Source organism: Schistocerca serialis, chromosome 1 (genome assembly GCF_023864345.2).
Source record: "Schistocerca serialis cubense isolate TAMUIC-IGC-003099 chromosome 1, iqSchSeri2.2, whole genome shotgun sequence".
Classification (NCBI taxonomy): Eukaryota; Metazoa; Arthropoda; class Insecta; order Orthoptera; family Acrididae; genus Schistocerca; species Schistocerca serialis.
Window position 1 is genome coordinate 188209968 of NC_064638.1, and position 20034 is coordinate 188230001.

Below are 20034 nucleotides of genomic sequence, written 5' to 3' on the forward strand. Positions count from 1 at the left end.
TTGCACAGGATAGACTAGCATGGAGAGCTGCATCAAACCAGTCTCAGGACGACATAGTAAACACTCAAATGGTCACATGCTAAATTTATTTAAACAACAAAGTAGAAGTTTTCTGTTGAAACTGGCTAGGTGAGGGACAATACTGGCTGTATTCCGAAACCCGTGGTACTGTTTCCTTTCTCGCAGTCAGTTGCAAGTACCATAGTAGGGCATTTAAACCATTAGAAAAATCGCTTGCCAGCCGCGGTTGTCTAGCGGTTCTAGGCGCTCAGTCCGGAGCCGCGCGACTGCTACGGCCGCAGGTTCGAATCCTGCCTCGGGCGTGGATGTGTGTGATGTCCTTAGGTTAGTTAGGTTTAAGTAGTTCAAAGTTCTAGGGGACTGATGACCTCAGAAGTTAAGTCCCGTAGTGCTCAGAGCCATTTGAACCAAAAATCGCTTGTCACATATACACTGAGGTGACAAAAGTCATGGGATACTTCTTGATATCGAGTCGGACCTCCTTCTGCCGGCGTCGTGCAGGAACTCGACATGGCATGGACTCAATAAGTCGCTCGAAGTCCTCTGCAGAAATATTGAGACATGCTGCCTCTACAGCCATCCATTGCTGTTTAAGTGTTGCCGGTGCAGGATTTTGTGCACGACCAGACCTGTCGGTTACGACCCATAAATGTTCGGTGGAAGTCATGTCACGTGATCTGGATGGCCAACTCGGTCCCTCGAGTTGTCCAGAATGTTCTTCAAACCAATTACGAGCAACTGTGGCCCGGTGACACTAAATCATTGTTCAGTAGCAAGAATTCCATGAACGGCAGTAAAAGGTCTCCAAGAAACTGAACATAACCATTTCCCGTCAATGATCGATTCAGTTGGACCGGAGGATCCAGTTCACTCCGTGTCAACACAGGCCGCACCATTATGGAGCCAGGACCATGTTGCACGGTGCCTTGTTGACAACTTGGGTCCCTGGTTCCTTGAAGTCTGCGCTACGCTCCAAACCTACAGTTATCGCTTACCAACTGAATCCGGGACTCATCTGACTTGGCCACGATTTCCCTGTCGTCCAGGAACCATCATGGTCACAGGACCAGGAGAGGCGCTGCAGGCGATGTCGTGCTGTTAACAAAGGCTCTCTCGCTGATCATCTGCTGCCATAGCCAAATTTCTCCGCACTGTCCTAACGAATGCGTTCGCCGTACGTCCCACACTGATATCTGCGGTTATTTCACACTGTGTTGCTTGTTGTTTAGCACCGATGGCTCTGATAAAATGGCGCTGCTGTCGCTCGATAAAAGTGAACGCCGTCGGCCACATCATTGTCCTTGGTGACAGGTAATTCCTGAAGTGTGGTGTTCTGGGCACATTCTTGGCACTATGGATCTCGGAATATTGCATTGCTGAACTTTTGTGAAATGGAATGTCCCATGCGGCAAGCCGCGAATACCATCCCGCCTTCAAAGTAGGTTAATTTCCGTTGTACGGTAATAATCACATGTTAAACCTTTTCACACGAAAAGGTACCTGAATACACATCACAGCTCCGACAATGCAGCGCGCTTTTATACTTTGTGTACGCGATACTACTGCCACCTGTATATATGCATGTCGCTATCCAATGGATTGTCTCCTCAGCGTATATCACTCTCGGTATGTTTTATTTTACACAGAAATTATATGCACAGTGTTTTGTCTTGTTTTCTTCCTCACAGTGGTTGTGACAGAAAACAGGAAAGCTGTATTTAAGCCTAACTTTGTAATACTACCAGTACGCAGACTAAAATCTATGCGAAATACTGTCGTTGTCCAGCAGCTGAAGAGGACTCGCTAAAATATCATACACCTGAGTCCCCACTGATTTTGTCATTCTATTTGTGGTGTCACCGCCAGACACCACACTTGCTAGGTGGTAGCTTAAATCGGCCGCGGTCCATTTAGTACATGTCGGACCCGCGTGTCGCCACTGTGTGATCGCAGACCTAGCGCCACCACAAGGCAGGTCTCGATATACGATACAGCACTCGCCCCAGTTGTACGGACGACATTGCTAGCGACAATACGGACGAAGCCTTCTTCTCATTTGCCGAGAGGCAGTTAGAATAGCCTTCTGCTAAGTCCATGGCTACGACCTAGCAAGGCGCCATTAGCCTTACATAGTTTGAGAGTTATCGTATAAATGTCTCAAGAAGAACGATGTATACAACAATGATTAAAAGTTAAGTATAAAGCAGCTACGTACTTTTCTTGCTACCATTCAATAGTTATCCTGTTCCAGACTTGACGCCAGTCGGCGTGTGTGTACGCGTGCCTTTCTTTCGGCTCCCTTCCCAGTGTGGCGTAGCACGCTTGTTATGCCACAACAGATTGGCGACGAGAGAAGTGTTCTTCCTGATTGCTTACATTTATTTGTGTCATGGCTTCACCTCAATCTCCAGATGTACTGTCCGAATTTTATCGCTTGCAGAATCAGCATACGCAGGAGTTATTGGATGCCCTTGGACAGCTCGTCCAGGGTCAACGCGCGCTGCAAACCGATGCAGCCGCCGCCGCTTCATCGCTACCGCAGCCACAACACGCCGTTGCACCGTCCTTCCGTAATTTTGACCAAACCCACGAGACTCGGACGGAATGGTCCCGACAGTTTGGTTTTCATCTAGCCGCCAACAGAATTCAAGGTAATGAGCGGCAGCCGTTTTTGCTTTCTTGTGTCGGTGTGTCCACCTACAGTGTGATAGTGAAATTGTTTCCCCGACGCGACGTAGCAACTCTGTCCTACGAAGAAATTTTGTCTGCTGTAGATGCCTATTTCAAAGAAACAGTTAATGTGGTTGCAAAACGGTATACGTTTTTTCGTACGAAACGTGCGGCCGGACAAACTAATAGGGAGTGGGTAGCAACATTGCAAGGACTTACTAGGGACTGTGCCTTTGAATGTGACTGTGGCCTTCCTTATTCAGATACAATGGTTCGTGATGCAATTGCACAGAACGTTTCTGATGTTCGCATACGGGAGCAAATTTTGAAACTAGTTAATCCCTCCCTTCAACAAGTGATAGACATATTGGACAGACAAGACACACTTGACTGTGCTCAGGAATCTTTTGAAATTTCGCCACCAGTGTGTAACGTTAACCGGCCCGCTGGACGCGCTGCGCGGCCCGGTAACCTGCCCTCGCGCACTTCGATGCAGCTGCCGCCGCGCTCTAAACCAGATGTGCCACGCCAGCACACAAATGCAGTGAAATCATGCCTGCGGTGTGCTACTAGACATTCGCGTGAACATTGCCCGTCACGCCAAGCTATTTGCTTTTTCTGCAATAGGAAAGGATATGTTCAAAGTGTTTGCCAGAAAAAGCTCAGATCAGACACTCACAACCATTCCAGGCCCTTTGCTTCGTGCCGGAATCGAACCAAGGACACTCAGGCTCGTGGACCTTCGCCCATGGACATTCATGTCGTTAATTCCACTTTGTCCAGTGCCACTTTCTCTAACAGTGACTGTGTTTGTCCCACAAAAACTGTGCGTTGACGTCGCCGGAAATCACGTCAATTACAAGTGCTGCTGTACCGGTGTCTGTTCAAATTGCACAAAACAGTCGCTCTTGTTGTCAGCAGGAAAATAAACTTTCTGTCGATTTGGACTTTAATGGCAAGGTCATACCGTTCCAGCTCGATACCGGAGCTGCAGTTTCATTGCTCAATCACGACACGTACAAACCACTGGGCCCACCTCCGTTGCGTGCCGCAAATGTTAAGTTCCATGGATATTCAGGACAGAAAATTCCTGTGTTAGGACAGTGCAGCCTTCTTGCAACATACAAGGGACAAACAAAACTTGTGTCATTTTACGTTCTTCGTTCTTCTACTGCAGTGAACTTGTTTGGTTTAGATTTATTTCAATTGTTTAACATGAAAGTAAATGCGCAACAGAAATTTTTCAGAGCGCGCAATGTTCCTCACGCATTGCGTCATGAGGTCGCAAGAACATTCCACGATTTAGAATCACAAGGAGAGACTTATTGTTCGCCGTGGTGTTTTATTGTTGCGTTCTGATAATGATCAGTCCAGAGTCGTGGTCCCACGTTCGTTGCAGTCCTCTGTCTTACGGCTTCTTCACCAAGGACATTGGGGTATAGTGCGAACGAAACAACTTGCTCGTCAGCACTGTACTTGGTTCGGAATCGATGCTGCGATTACGAATATGTGTTTTTCTTGCATGGCGTGTGCCGAACAACAATCCGCACCGCCGCGGAAAGTCTTTGCTTGGTCAAAAGTCACTTCCCCTTGGCAATGCTTGCACATTGATTTTGCTGGTCCATTCTGGAATGCTCGATGGTTGGTTCTGGTAGATGCCTTCAGTAATTTTCCTTTTGTTGTCCGGATGTCTTCCACGACGTCCTCTGCCACCATCCAAGCGTTGTCTGCTATCTTTTGCATTGAAGGTCTTCTGCAGACTATTGTTTCCGACAATGGCCCACAATTCATGTCCGCAGAATTTCAGTCATTCTGCCAGGCCAATGGTATTCAACATCTGACATCCGCGCCGTTTTCGCCTCAGTCAAACGGTGCCGCTGAACGATTGGTCCCGACTTTCAAGTCACAGATGTTGAAATTGAAAGAGTCGCATTCTCGGGAGGACGCATTGTTGCTCTTTTTGTCTTCGTATCGCTCTCAGCCCCGAGATGGTCGCTCGCCGGCTGAGTTGCTCCACGGTCGTCCTCATCGAACCTTGATGTCTTTGCTGCATCCGCCGCATCAGGTTCCTGTGCAGCGGCAGAATCCTGCTTTTGCTCCAGGCGACGTTGTATTTTATCGCAACTATCGAGGTCTCGGCGTTGGCTCGCAGGGCGCATTCTTCGCTACCTCGGCCGCACGATGTATTTGGTTTTGGGGGCCTCTGGTGAGGTGCGTCGGCATCTCAATCAGCTGCGCCTCTGTCGTCACACGGGTTCTGCCACTCCCCGTCTGCTTTCAGCGACGGTGCCGGCCGGTCAGCGCCCTGGGGACCCATCTACTGGCTCGCCTCATCCCCAGGTGTTACCGATGCTGCCTTCCATTTTGCCCCGTGGCGACGAGCCGCCGCCGCCGCCGCCGCCGCCTGTTCTCCCACCGGCGCCACCCGCATTCGACGCTTCGCTGCAGCCGCCAAGCGCCTCCCTGGGTCACGTGCCGCCGATCGCTTCCCGTGACCAGCTGTCCTCCGCCATGGACCACTTGCCCGCTCCGGACCACATGACGTCACCGCGCGTCGGGTACCCCGATGCAATGGAGGTCGACCCTTCGGCCCCTCCTGTCTCATTACGGGCGCATACACCGCATGTTGACGTGCACCCTGGACTAGGTTTTCAGGCGTTTCCTAGATCCCCTCGGACCGAATGGCCGGGTGCGGGTGGCACAGCCTCGCCTGTTGTTAGGCTCCCCATCTCATCGCATACGTCAACATGGGGTCCTCCCCACGGCGGGCGGAAGCCTTATCACACGACCGTTCGCCGATTTGCGGGGGAGGAATGTGGTGTCACCGCCAGACACCACACTTGCTAGGTGGTAGCTTAAATCGGCCGCGGTCCATTTAGTACATGTCGGACCCGCGTGTCGCCACTGTGTGATCGCAGACCTAGCGCCACCACAAGGCAGGTCTCGATATATGATACAGCACTCGCCCCAGTTGTACGGACGACATTGCTAGCGACAATACGGACGAAGCCTTCCTCTCATTTGCCGAGAGACAGTTAGAATAGCCTTCTGCTAAGTCCATGGCTACGACCTAGCAAGGTGCCATTAGCCTTACATAGTTTGAGAGTTATCGTATAAATGTCTCAAGAAGAACGATGTATACAACAATGATTAAAAGTTAAGTATAAAGCAGCTACGTACTTTTCTTGCTACCATTCAATAGTTATCCTGTTCCAGACTTGACGACAGTCGGCGTGTGTGTACGCGTGCCTTTCTTTCAGCTCCCTTCCCAGTGTGGCGTAGCAAGCTTGTTACGCCACAACACTATTTATGCTACTTCAATTAGCAATCGAGATTTCGTTTTTAATAACAGTAAACAAGAGAGAAGGTCAGAGGCTCAGCAAAGATGGAGAGGCGGACAGAGAATGAGAAGGATGCAATTTACACTGAGAGGGGCAAGGAGATGATAGATAGAGTGGGGAAGAGAAGACGGAGAGAGACGGTGGGGAGGAGTTGATGGACAGGGAGGGGGAGGGAAGTGATGTTCGAAAATAGCAAGTGACAGGGGAGGAAATTACGGTTTATATCGAGTTCCCATGCATATTTACCAATTATGAACCACTGCATGCTTTGATAGTGTTAGCACAAAATCAACAGCCTTCCTTCGAGAGTGCGGACTGTTAATCCCCCTTAAAATGTTAACAGATGCCTAAATTAATGTCCTACACAATACAGTAATCATTATGGACGTTCTCCCAGTACACAAAGTAAATGAAAAGCTCTGATAAATCAATACTACAGTAAAAAAAAGCTTGATTTAAACTGGTTCGAATGGTACAAATGGCTCTGAGCACTATGGGACTTAACATCTGTGGTCATCAGTCCCCTAGAACTTAGAACCACTGAAATCTAACCAACCTAAGGACATCACACACATCCATTCCCAAGGCAGGATTCGACCCTTCGACCGTAACGGTCGCGCCGTTCCAGGCTGAAGCACCTAGAACCTCTCGGCCACACTGGCCGGCTTTTAAACTCGTACAAGACAAAAGTCTATGGCGGAATTTTGAACATTCGTCGTACGAACGTCATGAGACTATTTAGTATTCGTTATTACATGCAGTGGCAAGATAGCGGCCGAGTAGGTTGCAGTGAGATGTGGCTCCGCATTCAGATGCAGATGTTCTCGGTAAAAATTTGATTGTGGACACTGATTTTTAATTATCGTGTACCGGGAGTGTTATCTTACACAGTCCGTTCTCGTTTGCTCTTAAAATACTGTAAATAAAACAGAGAGAGTGATCAAAGTGCTTGTAGTGCGTTCGCCGTGAGCAACGCGTCAGCGGAGAGGCCATCGCCCTCCCGCTGGCCGAGCGCGTGTCGGTTTCGCCAGTCAGCCGCGTCGGTTCCCGCGTGTCAGCACTCCGCGCCGCGCGCTGCCACACCTCACCTCACCAGCCGCAGCGGAATCCGACGCGTCGGCAGCGGCCACCGGCTGCCCCGCGCCCCGCCGTCGACGTCAGCAGTAGCGGCCACCAGCTGTGCTCCCTGCTGTTGGTAAACAACCCCCTGCCCACCTTCGGCCCTGGATTCCAGCCGACGAAGCAGCGACACCACCACACCGGAGGCCGACGGAAGAAGAAGGAAAGCATGGGGTAAGACAGACGCTAGCTAGAGCCATCAACTTCACACCAGGTATGGAACACACGGAGGAAGAACTTGTGCCCATGTCCCCCAGTCAAAAGATAGCAGCCATAGACAAAGTATTGAGTGAAATAGGAGCAGAGTTAAAAGCTAATATGTTTCATCTGCCCTGTTAACCGTCATTAGAAACAAAGTGTTTCCCTTGGCTTTCGAAATAACTAGCCTCGAAGCTAAACTGTCCTGCCTAAACGATAAAAATAGGCGACTACAGAGAGCCTCGAATCCAGTCAAAGACTTACAAATACAAACTTTGCAAGAGAAGGCTGAGAAATTAGAGAACGAAAATAGGGAACTGAGTGTAGCGAACCAAGACTTGCAGCAACAAATAAGAGAACTAACTAATAAAGTCACACAACAAGCACAGACACTGACATATGCTGACGCCTTAACTTCAGAGCCCAAAACCAAAGAGGCTCGAAGAATAGAACAGGCTAAAACAAAACAGGCCACATCCCTCTATATCAAATCGACAGAAAATCAAGACGCCAAAGCTGTCCGACAGACCATCACCAAGAATATAAATCCCAGGAAAGAGAATATACATATAAAATCAATCAGAACCACACAGACTGCAGTTGTAGTCGAAACCGAAACACAGGACGACTGTCAAAAATAATAGAAAAGACTAAAGACCTGCACACCATTGTCCGTGAAGGACCGCGAAAACGCAAGCCACTCGGGGCAGTATATCACGTGCCAGATACACTTACCGACGAAGAGTTACTAGAAAGTCTTTACGAGCAGAATCCAAGCGGTGGCATCACGAAAGAAGACTTCGACAGAGAGGTCAAAATAAGATTCAAAACATGGCCTAGGGGAAGGGGTTTTAGTCACCAGATACTGGAGGTCAGCCCACACCTGTACAGAGTCCTTACAAGAAGACAGAGAGTCTACATAGACTTCGAATCACTTTTTGTGAAAGACTATACAGTAGTAAACAAGTGTTTTAAGTATTGCGACCTAGGACATACGACTAAAACCTGCAGAAAAGCCGACGTCACGTGTGCCAAGTGCGGCAACCAAGGACACAAGCGCAGTGAGTGCAGGTCCGCGGTTTGCGTCTGTATCCCCTGCAAATACAGAGGCCGCGTCTGCAATAAAACAAAAGGAGGTGATTGTCAGACCTATAAACAGCTGCAAGACCTGCTCCTGGACAGTATAGACCACGGCAGCTAAAATCAGCACACGCGCAAGAAACACGAACGCCCAAAGCCAATCACCCAAAACACATAAATACAAATCAGCGTCAACATTACAGAGAATCTACCAAAGAGCAATTTTTTGGAGAAGACAAATGAATCTTCTGCCGGAAAATTACGTCGTTAATGAACCCATCCCGCCCCTAACACACTCAATGACGTTACAGGATAGCTGCATTAATACGATAGAATATATAGATGACATGACAATCTGTGGTTCCATCCACTACGAGGTGGCAAAGCAAATTAAAAGACAATTACACCACTGGATAAACTTCCAGATAACATTAATGCAGAGGATAGATGAGTTGGAAGATGAGCTTACATATATTGTTCACAAGAAAATGTAGAAACAAAACCGACATACTCCCTCACAATTTCTCCCAACCGAAGTACATTACACCACACATACACAGGATGAACACAAACCAGAATCATCATCACATGGAAAACGCTACGACACACGTAAATGTGAACAGTACATAAAAACAGTCAAATTTGTCTCGGGAGGCACTCTTCACCTCGGGAAAAAGGAACAAGGAACAGACAGGCATGCAGTCCCTGAATCAAAACACATCGAAACACTCAGGCTACAGACCAATACAAATCTCAAAACTACTGGACCCAGACTTATAATAGTAGACCAATTAGATGAGGACAAATCTGAGGGAAAGACATGCGACATTTGCAACGATGTCAACGTGCATCTAGCAACAACCTCCACTCCAAACACAAACAAAGACAACATAACACGTACAGTCAGTCCCATACAAATCACCACCATCGCCGACACCACGCCAGCAACGGACGACCAACATCAGTGAAAAACGTGTGATGGCAAACAGCATTGAAGAGGCGTGTGACAAAACGAAAACTAACCGTGTGACATACCAAAGAGGTCTTAAAATGTACCCAAATCAACGGCCAACACCAAGCCACAATCCGTCCAGTACCACCTCAGAGACCGCAACAGAAACCAGCACCAACAGCAAGCCAGCTGCACCCAATTATGATAATTTAGAACTTAACTTACTTTTAAGTAGGCTAGAGAAAAAAGAGATACTGCAGACAGCGCAGCGGATGCTACTTAGATTGTACCATCCAAAGGGAGATTCTCTCTATTTTCCAGTAACTGAGCAAACAGACAGAATCATCCTAAAGACAGAAAATATTCCTACATCAGCAGAGCCGCTGCTCGATCTCATGCTCCAAGTCTGCCTGCGCAGGTCACAATCTTTCGACTTGGACAAAATATATATAGATCATGTAAGAGCACACGGACGAACATATTTTGATTACTCACAAACTGGCAGTAAATGTTTTGTACACGTAAAACACCCAGAACACATAGACAAAAAATGAATATCTTACAACATAATACAAAAAACAGTACGACAGTCAGCGCGGAAATCCCTAAAATAGCACAAGACTACAGGCAGACATCATGTGCTTACAAGAACCCTATAACAGAAACGGGCAACTGATATGTCTACCAAAACATGCTACCACAATAACAGGCAGCAATGACTGTAAGGCTGCAATAGTAATTCTAAATAGAACTTATAACATAGATAAGGTAACAATCAACACCTGGTTACCATAGAGGTAACTAACGGGAACGTCACATGGGTTATTGCATCCATGTACGCCCAATACAGTCATCAAATACAGCCGTATGCAGACTACATCATAGAATTAGTAATGTATGCCAGAGGCAAAAAATTAGTGATAAGAGCTGACATTAATTCCAGATCGACCCTCTGGAACTCAGACAGAACAGATGACAGAGGACGCATAATCACCGATCTAATACAAGAAACACAATTACATGTAATGAATACGGAAGGACCTATACCAACATATGCAGGGTCCGATGGTACGCGCAGTAATATCGACTTCACGCTAGCAAATAATGCAGCAATGGCATACGTAAAAAACTGGTCTGTACACGACAACATAACCAGTGGTGATCATAATGTCATATCATACACACTAACTCACACTCAGAACACAATGACCAAATCACACACCAGACACTTGCTGTTGCACAAAGCAGACTGGAGCAAATTAACGGAAATTATCCAACGACACGATCCAGAAAACATCAATGGAAGTATCGATTATAGAGCACACAAGTTAACACAGGTGATACAACATGCACAAAACACATCAATACCAACAGCAAAGAATACAAATTGCTCACCAGTACCATAGACCAACGAACTTACGAGACTCAAACAAGACCCAAGACGCAAACGAAAATTATATCAAACGGCGATAGCAGATAGGGACCGACGATTAAGACTTCAAGCATATAGGCATGCACAAGACTTATACAGACAGACCCTATACAACACGCGTAGACAACAATGGGAGCTATTTGTAACAACACAAACACAGCAAAATATATGGGGGGAACCATACAAAATACTGACAGAGAAGATAAAAACGCCACCAGTTCTGGGAACGCTAAGGCAGGATGACGGCACGATGACGAGGGGATGGAGGAATACAGCGGAGTTTCTGCTGTATAAACTGCTCCCTGACGACGTTATCGATACAGACACACAATATCATGCAACACTAAGAGAAAACCTACACACACCATACAACACTGCAACTGTCACCTGTCCTTTTGCGCAAGAAGAGGTTGCGCTAGCAATCTCAGAGCTCAAAAACAAAAAAACCACCTAGACCAGATGGTATCCACTCGAAACACTGAAAAAACTAGCATCGCAAATCACCCCGTTCCTAACAACGTTACTGAACGATGCCTTACGGCTGGGCAGGGTACCTACAGTATGGAAAACCTCCAAAGCAGTCATTATTAAGAAATCAGCGGACAGGGATCCTTCAGATCCAAAGACTTACAGGCCAATATGCCTAATTCACACCCTAGCAAAGATTCAGGAGAAGCTACTGTGTAAGCGCCTGCAAACACACAGAGCGCAGGGGTATGAGCCATCACCAGTTCGGCTTCAGATCTGGCAGATCAACAGATGATGCCATCAACCAGGCCCTGCACATAGTTAACACCACAAAACAGAAATGCGCCATGGCAATAATGGTTGACATTGCCGGAGCATTTGATAATCTTTGGTGGCCAGCACTGTTTCAGAGGCTAAGACATCTGGAGGTACCGCAATCACTGTACAACAGTTTTCTGGACTACTGTAAAGACCGAGTAGTCGAATGGCAGATGGACAGCCGGAAAGTATTAAAAGAATTACCAAAGGCTGTCCTCAAGGGTCGATCAGCGGCCCCATCCTCTTGGACATAACAATCGAACCCCTCCTACAGCTTCTGGATGGGGATGACAGGTCAGACGGAATTGTCGCCTACGCAGATGACCTATTAGTTGTAGTCACTGCAAACAACAGAGCACAGTTAGATGAGAAAGCCAGTGGATTATTACAAACAATTACTCAGTGGTGTCACAACAACAAACTCAGGATAGCCGAAAACAAAACAAAATACACTCTACTGAAAGGATCACTCCAAAGGCATCCTTCGGTTAAAATAGGGGACTCAAACATCAAACGAGCACGCATTACTCGCTATCTTGGGTTACACATAGATGAAAAATTGAATTTCTACGAACACATAAGGCTAACAACAGACAAAACAGAAAAAATACTGCACAAACTGGTGAGGCTAAATTCAAAACAGTACAGACCACCTCTTCCAGTCATACGTACATACCACTGCGCGCACTTCGAATCAGTACTCAGTTTTGCAGCTAGCACGTGGGCACATAGACTGAACTTGGTCACCAACAAAGCATCCGTCAGACAAGGGCAGAGGTGTCCTACTTAGGCTATCTGGAGCCTTCGGTACCACCTCAGCGGATGCACTGTCTGTGGTGCTCGGAATATGCCCCATAGATATCACGATCAAATACAGAGCTGCAAGGTACTGGTTAAAGGTGGGGAGACTAGATAAGGTACACACAATAACCGGTGTGCCCACAGAGACGATACGTCACCTTAAAAGTTGGCGTTTGGATACATGGCAAGGTGAGTGGGATGTACGTGATAAGGGACGTAGACTGCACAACTTCCTCCCTGACATAAAGAAGCGGTTGAGAATGAGACATATCAATCCCAGCTGCGGTATGGTACATTTCTTAACCGGACACGGCCCTTATCCCACGCACTTAAACCGCGTGAGTCTGAGGCAGACACCTACATGTACATGCGGGGAAGAAGGTTCCCCAGAACACACTGTCTTTTTCTGCGGGCAGTACGCGAACAATAGACATACATCACACTTAGATTACTCAGATACAGACATAGATACATACACAGCAATAAGAGACGAAGAACAATGTGCACAATTAACCGCACTGACAAACAGTATTTGGAAAACAACACATGAGGAGTATATGCGGACACGACATCACAGACATGTCTATGTGCAGCGTAACAGAAATCTCCAGAGGATGGACAGCGATACCCACAGTGACAGCGAAAATAGTGACAATGAGGAGGAACAGGAGGAGGAAGCTGAGATGTGACAGTAAATAAGCAAATTGCTGGCAATCTACCCAAGAAAACACCAAATGCTGTACATGGATGCGCACCTAATGTAGCTAATACATAGGATTAGTAACAAATAGGATAAGAAACATTATTTCTCTACTAATAACCATTTGTGTGTGTGTGTGTGTGTGACTGGCGGTCAACGGCTCGATGAAACCATTCCGAGGTATTCACCGTCAGTCACACTCGGTGATGGTACTAACAAATCTCTCATCTATCCTATCTTCATTTTATATTCTTCTTCAAAACAACATAATTTTATTTATATTTCAACCTCAAATTACTGTAATTTTGAATCATTCTTTGTAAATGTTGTAGATAAAACAAAAGGAAAGAAAACTGTAAAAAGATGAAAAACGAAAATTGTAAGATGTACGACCTGTTGTAAACATCAGGTAAGAGGTCTATAATTTGGCAATAAATAAAATAAAATAATAAAAAAATTAATTATTACATAAAGTGGTCTAACTGAACAAGTTAAAAATGACATGTTAAATTGTTTTTTTTTAACCTGTAGATGCGTCTTTTCTCACACAGCTTGCTACTAAGTTTTAAAATGGACTGACGCATTTTGTCAGGCGTTGTCGGTGGATCACGATAGCAAATATGCTTCAACTTTCCCTACAGAAAGAAATCCGGGGACGTCAGATTCGGTGAACGCGGGGGCCATGGTATGGTTCTTCCACGACCAATACACCTCTCATTAAATATGCTATTCAACACCGCTTCCACCGCAAGCGAGCTATGTGCCGGACATCAGTCTTGTTGGAGGTACATCGCCATTCTGTCATGCTGTGAAACATCTTGTAGTAACATCGGTAGAATATTACGTAGGAAATCAGCATACATTGCACCATTTAGATTGTCATCGATAAAATGAGGGCCAATTTTCCTTCCTCCCATAATGCCACACCATGCATTAACCCGCCAAGGTCGCTGATCTTCCACTTGTCGTAGCCATCGTGGATTTTCCGTTGCCCAATAGCGGATATTATGCCGGTTTACGTTACCGCCGTTGGTGAATGACGCTTGCTAAACAGAAGGCGTGCCAAAAATCAGTCATCATCCCGTAATTTCGATTGTGCCCAGTGGCAGAACTGTACACGACGTTCAGAGTCGACACCATGCAATTCCTGGTGCAGAAAAATATGGTACGGGTGCAATCGATGTTGATGTAGCATTCTCAACACCAAAATTTTTGACATTCCCAATTGTAGCGCAATTTGTCTGCTACTGATGTGCGGATTAGCCGCGACTGCAGCTAAACCACCTACTTGGGCGTCATCATCTGTTGCAGGTCGTTGTTGACGTTTCACATGTGGCTGAACAGTTCCTGTTTCCTTAAATAACGTAACTATCCGGCGAACTGTCCGGACACTTGGATGATGTCGTCCAGGATACCGTGCAGCATACATAGCACAAGCCCGTTCGCCATTTTGATCACAATAGCCATACATTAACACGATATCAACCTTTTCCATAATTAGTAAACGGTCCATTTTAACAAGGGTAGTGTATCACGAAGCAAATACCGTCCGCACTGGCGGAATGATACGTTATACCACGTACTTATACGTTTGTGACTATTACAGCGCCATCGATTACAAAGCGGAAAAAAGTGGTCCAGCTAAAACTTTCATATTTCTTTACGTACTACATGAATATGTAATAAAAAATGGGGATTCCTATTTTTAAAAAAAACGCAGTTGGTTTGGTGGCCAGCGATAGTGTTTAACCTCGGAAGGATGTTCCTGGAGCCACTCTTTAGCGATTGTGGACGAGTGGGTTGTCACATTGTCCTGCTTTAATTGCCCACTCCCGTCGGAATGCGCAATGGACATTAATAGATGCAGGTGACCAGACAGGATGCTTACGTACCTGTCACCTGTCAGAGTCGTATCGCCGCGCGGGATTAGCCGAGCGGTCTAAAGGCGCTGCAGTCATGGACTGTGCGGCTGGTACCGGCGAAGGTTCGAGTACTGCCTGGGGCATGGGTGTGTGCGTTTGTTCGTCCTTTGGATAATTTAGGTTAAGTAGTGTGTAAACTTACTGACTGATGACCCTATCAGTTAAGTCCCATAAGATTCCACACACATGTGAACATTTTTTGAACAGAGTCGTGTCTAGAACTTCCAGTGGTCCCGTATCACTCCAACTGGACACGCCCCGCACCGTTACAGAGCCTCCACCAGCTTGAACAGTCGCCTTCTGACACGCAATGTCCATGGATTCACGAGGTTGTCTCATACCCGTACACGTCCATCCGCTCGATACAATTTGAAACGAGACTCGTCCGACCAAGCAACATGTAGCCAGTCATCACAACAGCTCAATGCTGGTATTGACGGGCCCAGGCGAGGCGTTAAGCTTTGTGACGTGCAGTCATCAAAGGTACACGAGGGGGCCTTCGGCTCCGAAAGCCCATATCGATGATGTCCCATTGAATGGTTGGCACGCTGACATTTGTTGATGGCTTAGCATTGAAATCTGGAGCAATTTGCTAAAGGGCTGCACTTCTGCTACGCTGAGCGATTCTCTTCGGTCTTCGTTGGTCGCGTTCTTGCAGGATCCTTTTCCGGCAGTAATGATGTCGGAGATTTGATGTTTTACCGTGTTCCTGATATTCACGGTACTCTCGTGAAACGGTCGTACGGGAAAATCCTCACTTCATCGCTGCCTCAAAGGTTCTGTGTCCCATCGCCCTTGCGCTGACTATAACACTACGTTCAAACTTACTTAAATCTTGATAACGTGCTATTTCCAATGTAGCAGCAGTAACAGATTTAAAAAATGTTCAGATGTGTGCGAAATCTTATGGGACTTAACTGCTGAGGTCATCAGTCCCTAAGCTTACACACTACGTAACTTAAATTATCCTTAGGACAAACACACACACCCATGCCCGAGGGAGGACTCGAACCTCCGCCGGGATCAGCCGCACAGTCCATAACCGATCTAACAACTGCTCCAAACACTTGGCTTATATAGGCGTTGCCAACCGCAGCGGCGTATTCTACCTGTTTACATACACATTTATTTGCATTATACAGAAAAGACGTTAACTCTAGAAAATTGTTCTGAAATGCAGAAGGCCCTGCAGTGGACCGACACCTGGTGCAGGACGTAACAATTGAGCCCCAACATAAACAAATATAGCATACCGTGTATATATGGGAAGAAATATCAGTTATTGAACGATTATACGATTGCAGAATAATCTCTGTAAGCAGTTATTCCGCAAGGTATCAAGGAGTATTAGTACGGAATAATTTAAAGCAAATCAACGTAATCGCGGGAGAGCCAGATGCCAGACTGAGATTCATTGGATGAGCCCTCAGCAAACGTTGTCCGTGAACGAAAGAGGTGGCTTGCAAAGCACTCGTTCGACCATTACATTTTCTTGTCAATATGGGATCCCTACTAGATAAGATTCACAGAGGGAAGAGAAAAAATCCGAAGAAGAGCCGCACTTTTCGTTACAGATTGTGACAGCGGACAAGAAACGGTCACAGAGGTGATCAGCCAGTGGCAGGCGCTGCAAGAGAGGCGTTTTTCTTCAAACAGTGATTTACTGTTTATGTTCCTACTACATGCATCTCACGACAAGAACACAAATATGAAATTAGGGAGATTGGTGCCCGCTCGAATTCTTATTAGCAATCGTGGTTCCCCCGAAATATTCGCGACTGGAACAGGAAAGAGGGGAGTGACAGTCGTATACGAAGCACCCTCCACCACACACCGGAAGGTGGCTCGCAGGATATCACTGTAGATGTAGACGTAGATGTAGAAAGAGTTGTGGTCTTCATATCAACATCTAAGTTGATCACACTTTTGCCCCTTTTTGTCTATGAAAATAGAGTGACGCCAACATATTTCCACCCATACATAGTCTAAGACCGAAGTACTGTGCAATTGAACAGTCTTTGTATTCTAGCCATCAACACTTGATGAAGCGAAGCAGAATTCTGGTGATTGTGGTAGTTAAAACAATTTTATTCTTGAGTGGTCTGGTGGAGGTTCAAACTGTACAACAGGTATTCATCATCATCTATACGCAGAGCAATCACTTATGATGCATCCCTAGCAATTTCGATTTGTTGTTGCCACACAATTTCCACTGTGACCTAATGAGACACAAGAGCTGACATGGCAACTTATTTCACCCAACAATGAACCTTCTAACCACAGGAAAGGCTTTTCAAATTTGATATTCCTCTCTCCGCACTGATATCACAATACTGCAAATTCTTCTCGCCGTCGAAAACAATACTTTCGGCCTTAAATATCCTGTCATTAATACGTAACCTATTTCCGTACGTTAATATTAGTATAACATCACAGATATATTTCATCCTGTCATTAATACGTAACCTATTTCCGTACGTTAATATTAGTATAACATCACAGATATATTTCAATCTATAATGTAAGTTACGTGTATTCTTGTATGTAAAACATGGGAAGTACAATTCAAAATTGTCATTGCATACCAACGGATAAAGTTTCACGCCAAGCGTAGCGACGTTCTTCTTTTCAAATCGGGAAGTTGAATATTTTTCCACAAAGGACGTTTCAACTTTACCTCCGGGTGTGATAAGGATACACATAAATGCTGGCATATCGGCTTCCTGCGCCATTTTGTAACCAATTCTGCTCTTTGCTCGGCTGTCTACTATGCAGTTCCGTATGCAGGAAAGCCACAGAGCCATCACGAATTATTTTTAAATCACAAGAAGTACCTTTTTCATACGTCATACCATCCATATTTACATACTTTTGTAACATAGAAATGTCAAGTGAAAACAGCCAAGAAATATTATTTGTGAATCTGATACTGAATCCAACACGTCGGGCATAATACTGACACATCCAACTAATTGCAGAGGTACAAGGAATGCAAAAGCGGCAGCTGACAACTGTACATGAAACGAGATAATCCGTTTCAATACATCTTCTATACACGTTTTGCCTATGAAGGAATACTACATTCCCACTGTTTGGTACTTCATGTTTAGCCAGTAAGGTTTGGCGAGGCTCTCATGTGGAAAAGGTAACTTAGGTACCAAAAGTCCCTGTAGAGTAAGTCGTGCATCACACATCTTTATATGCGCTAAGTGCTATGCGTACACAAGCAATGTCCTAATATGTTTTTCGGACAGTCCATTTCGTAATACACTACTTGCCATTAAAATTGCTACACCAAGAGGAAATGCAGATGATAAATGAGTATTCATTGGACTAATATATTATACTAGAACTGACATGTGATTACATTTTCACGCAGTTTGGCTATATAGATCCTGAGAAATCAGTACCCAGAACCAGCACTTCTGGCCGTAATAACGGCCTTCATACGCCTGGGCATTGAGTCAAACAGAGCTTGGATGGCATTTACAGGTACAGCTGCCCATGCAGCTTCAACACGATACCACAGTTCATCAAGAGTAGTGACTGGCGTATTGTGACGAGCCAGTTGCTCGGCCACCATTGACCAGACGTTTTCAATTGGTAAGAGATCTGGAGAATGTGCTGCCCAGGGCAGCAGTCGAACATTTTCTGTATCCAGAAATGCTCGTACAGGACCTGCAATATGCGGTCGTTCATTATCCTGCTGAAATGTAGGGTTTCGCAGGTATCTAATGAAGGGTAGAGCCACGGGTCGTAACACATCTGAAATGTAACGTCCACTGTTCAAAGCGCCGTCAATGCGAACAAGAGGGGACCGAAACGTGTAACCAGTGGCAGCCCGTACCATCACGCCGGTTGATAAGCTAGTATGGCTATGACGAATACACTCTTCCAATGTGCATTCACCGCGATGTCGCCAAACACGGATGCGACCATCATGATGCTGTAAACAGAACCTGTATTCATCCGAAAAAAGGACGTTTTGCCATTCGTGCACCAAGATTCGTCGTTGAGTACACCATCGCAGGCGCTCCTGTCTGTGATGCAGCGTGAAGGATAACCGCAGCCATGGTCTCTGAGCTGATAGTCTATGCTGCTGCAGACGTCGTCGAACTGTTCGTGCAGATGGTTGTTGTCTTGGAAGCGTCCCCATGGGTTGACTCGGGGATCGAGACTTGGCTGCACGATCCGTTACAACCATGCGGATAAGATGCCTGTCATCTCGACTGTTAGTGATACGAGGCCGTTGGGATCCAGCATGATGTTCCGTATTACCCTCCTGAACCCACCGACTCCATATTCTGCTAAAAGTCATAGCATCTCGACCAACGCGAGCAGCAATGTCGCGATACGATAAACCGCAATCGTGATAGGCTACAATCCGACTTTTTCAAAGTCGGAAACGTGATGGTACGCATTTGTCCTCCTTACACGAGGCATCACAACAACGTTTCACCGGGAAACGCCGGTCACCAGCTGTTTGTGTATGAGAAATCGGTTGGAAACTTTCCTCATGTCAGCACATTGTAGGTGTCGCCACAGGCGGCAACCCTGTGTGAATGCTCTGAAAAGCTAATTTTTTGCATATCACAGCATCTTCTTTCTGTCTGTTAAATTTCGCGTCTGCTGCGCGTCTTAGTGGTGTAGTGGATAAGTGACACCAAGATTCGAAGAAATATGAGAAAACTGCGAAGAGATAAAGAGAAAACTATATAAAAATATCTACAACATGCAACTCAGGAGAAAAATGAGACTTATAAGAACTTATTAAAATGAAATGAACACCCTTAGCTGCTTACATGCGTTCACATACGTCAACTGGGACAGATCAAAACCTGGGCCCCGACGGGGACTCGAACCCGAGATCTCCTGCTTACATGGCAGACGCTCACCGCCACCGAGGACAGAAAGGATAGCGCGACTGCAGGGATTTATCTCTGGCACGCTTCCCGCGAAACCCATATTCTCAACGTATTGTCCCGCACTACATTCGTAGTGCGCCCGCCCAT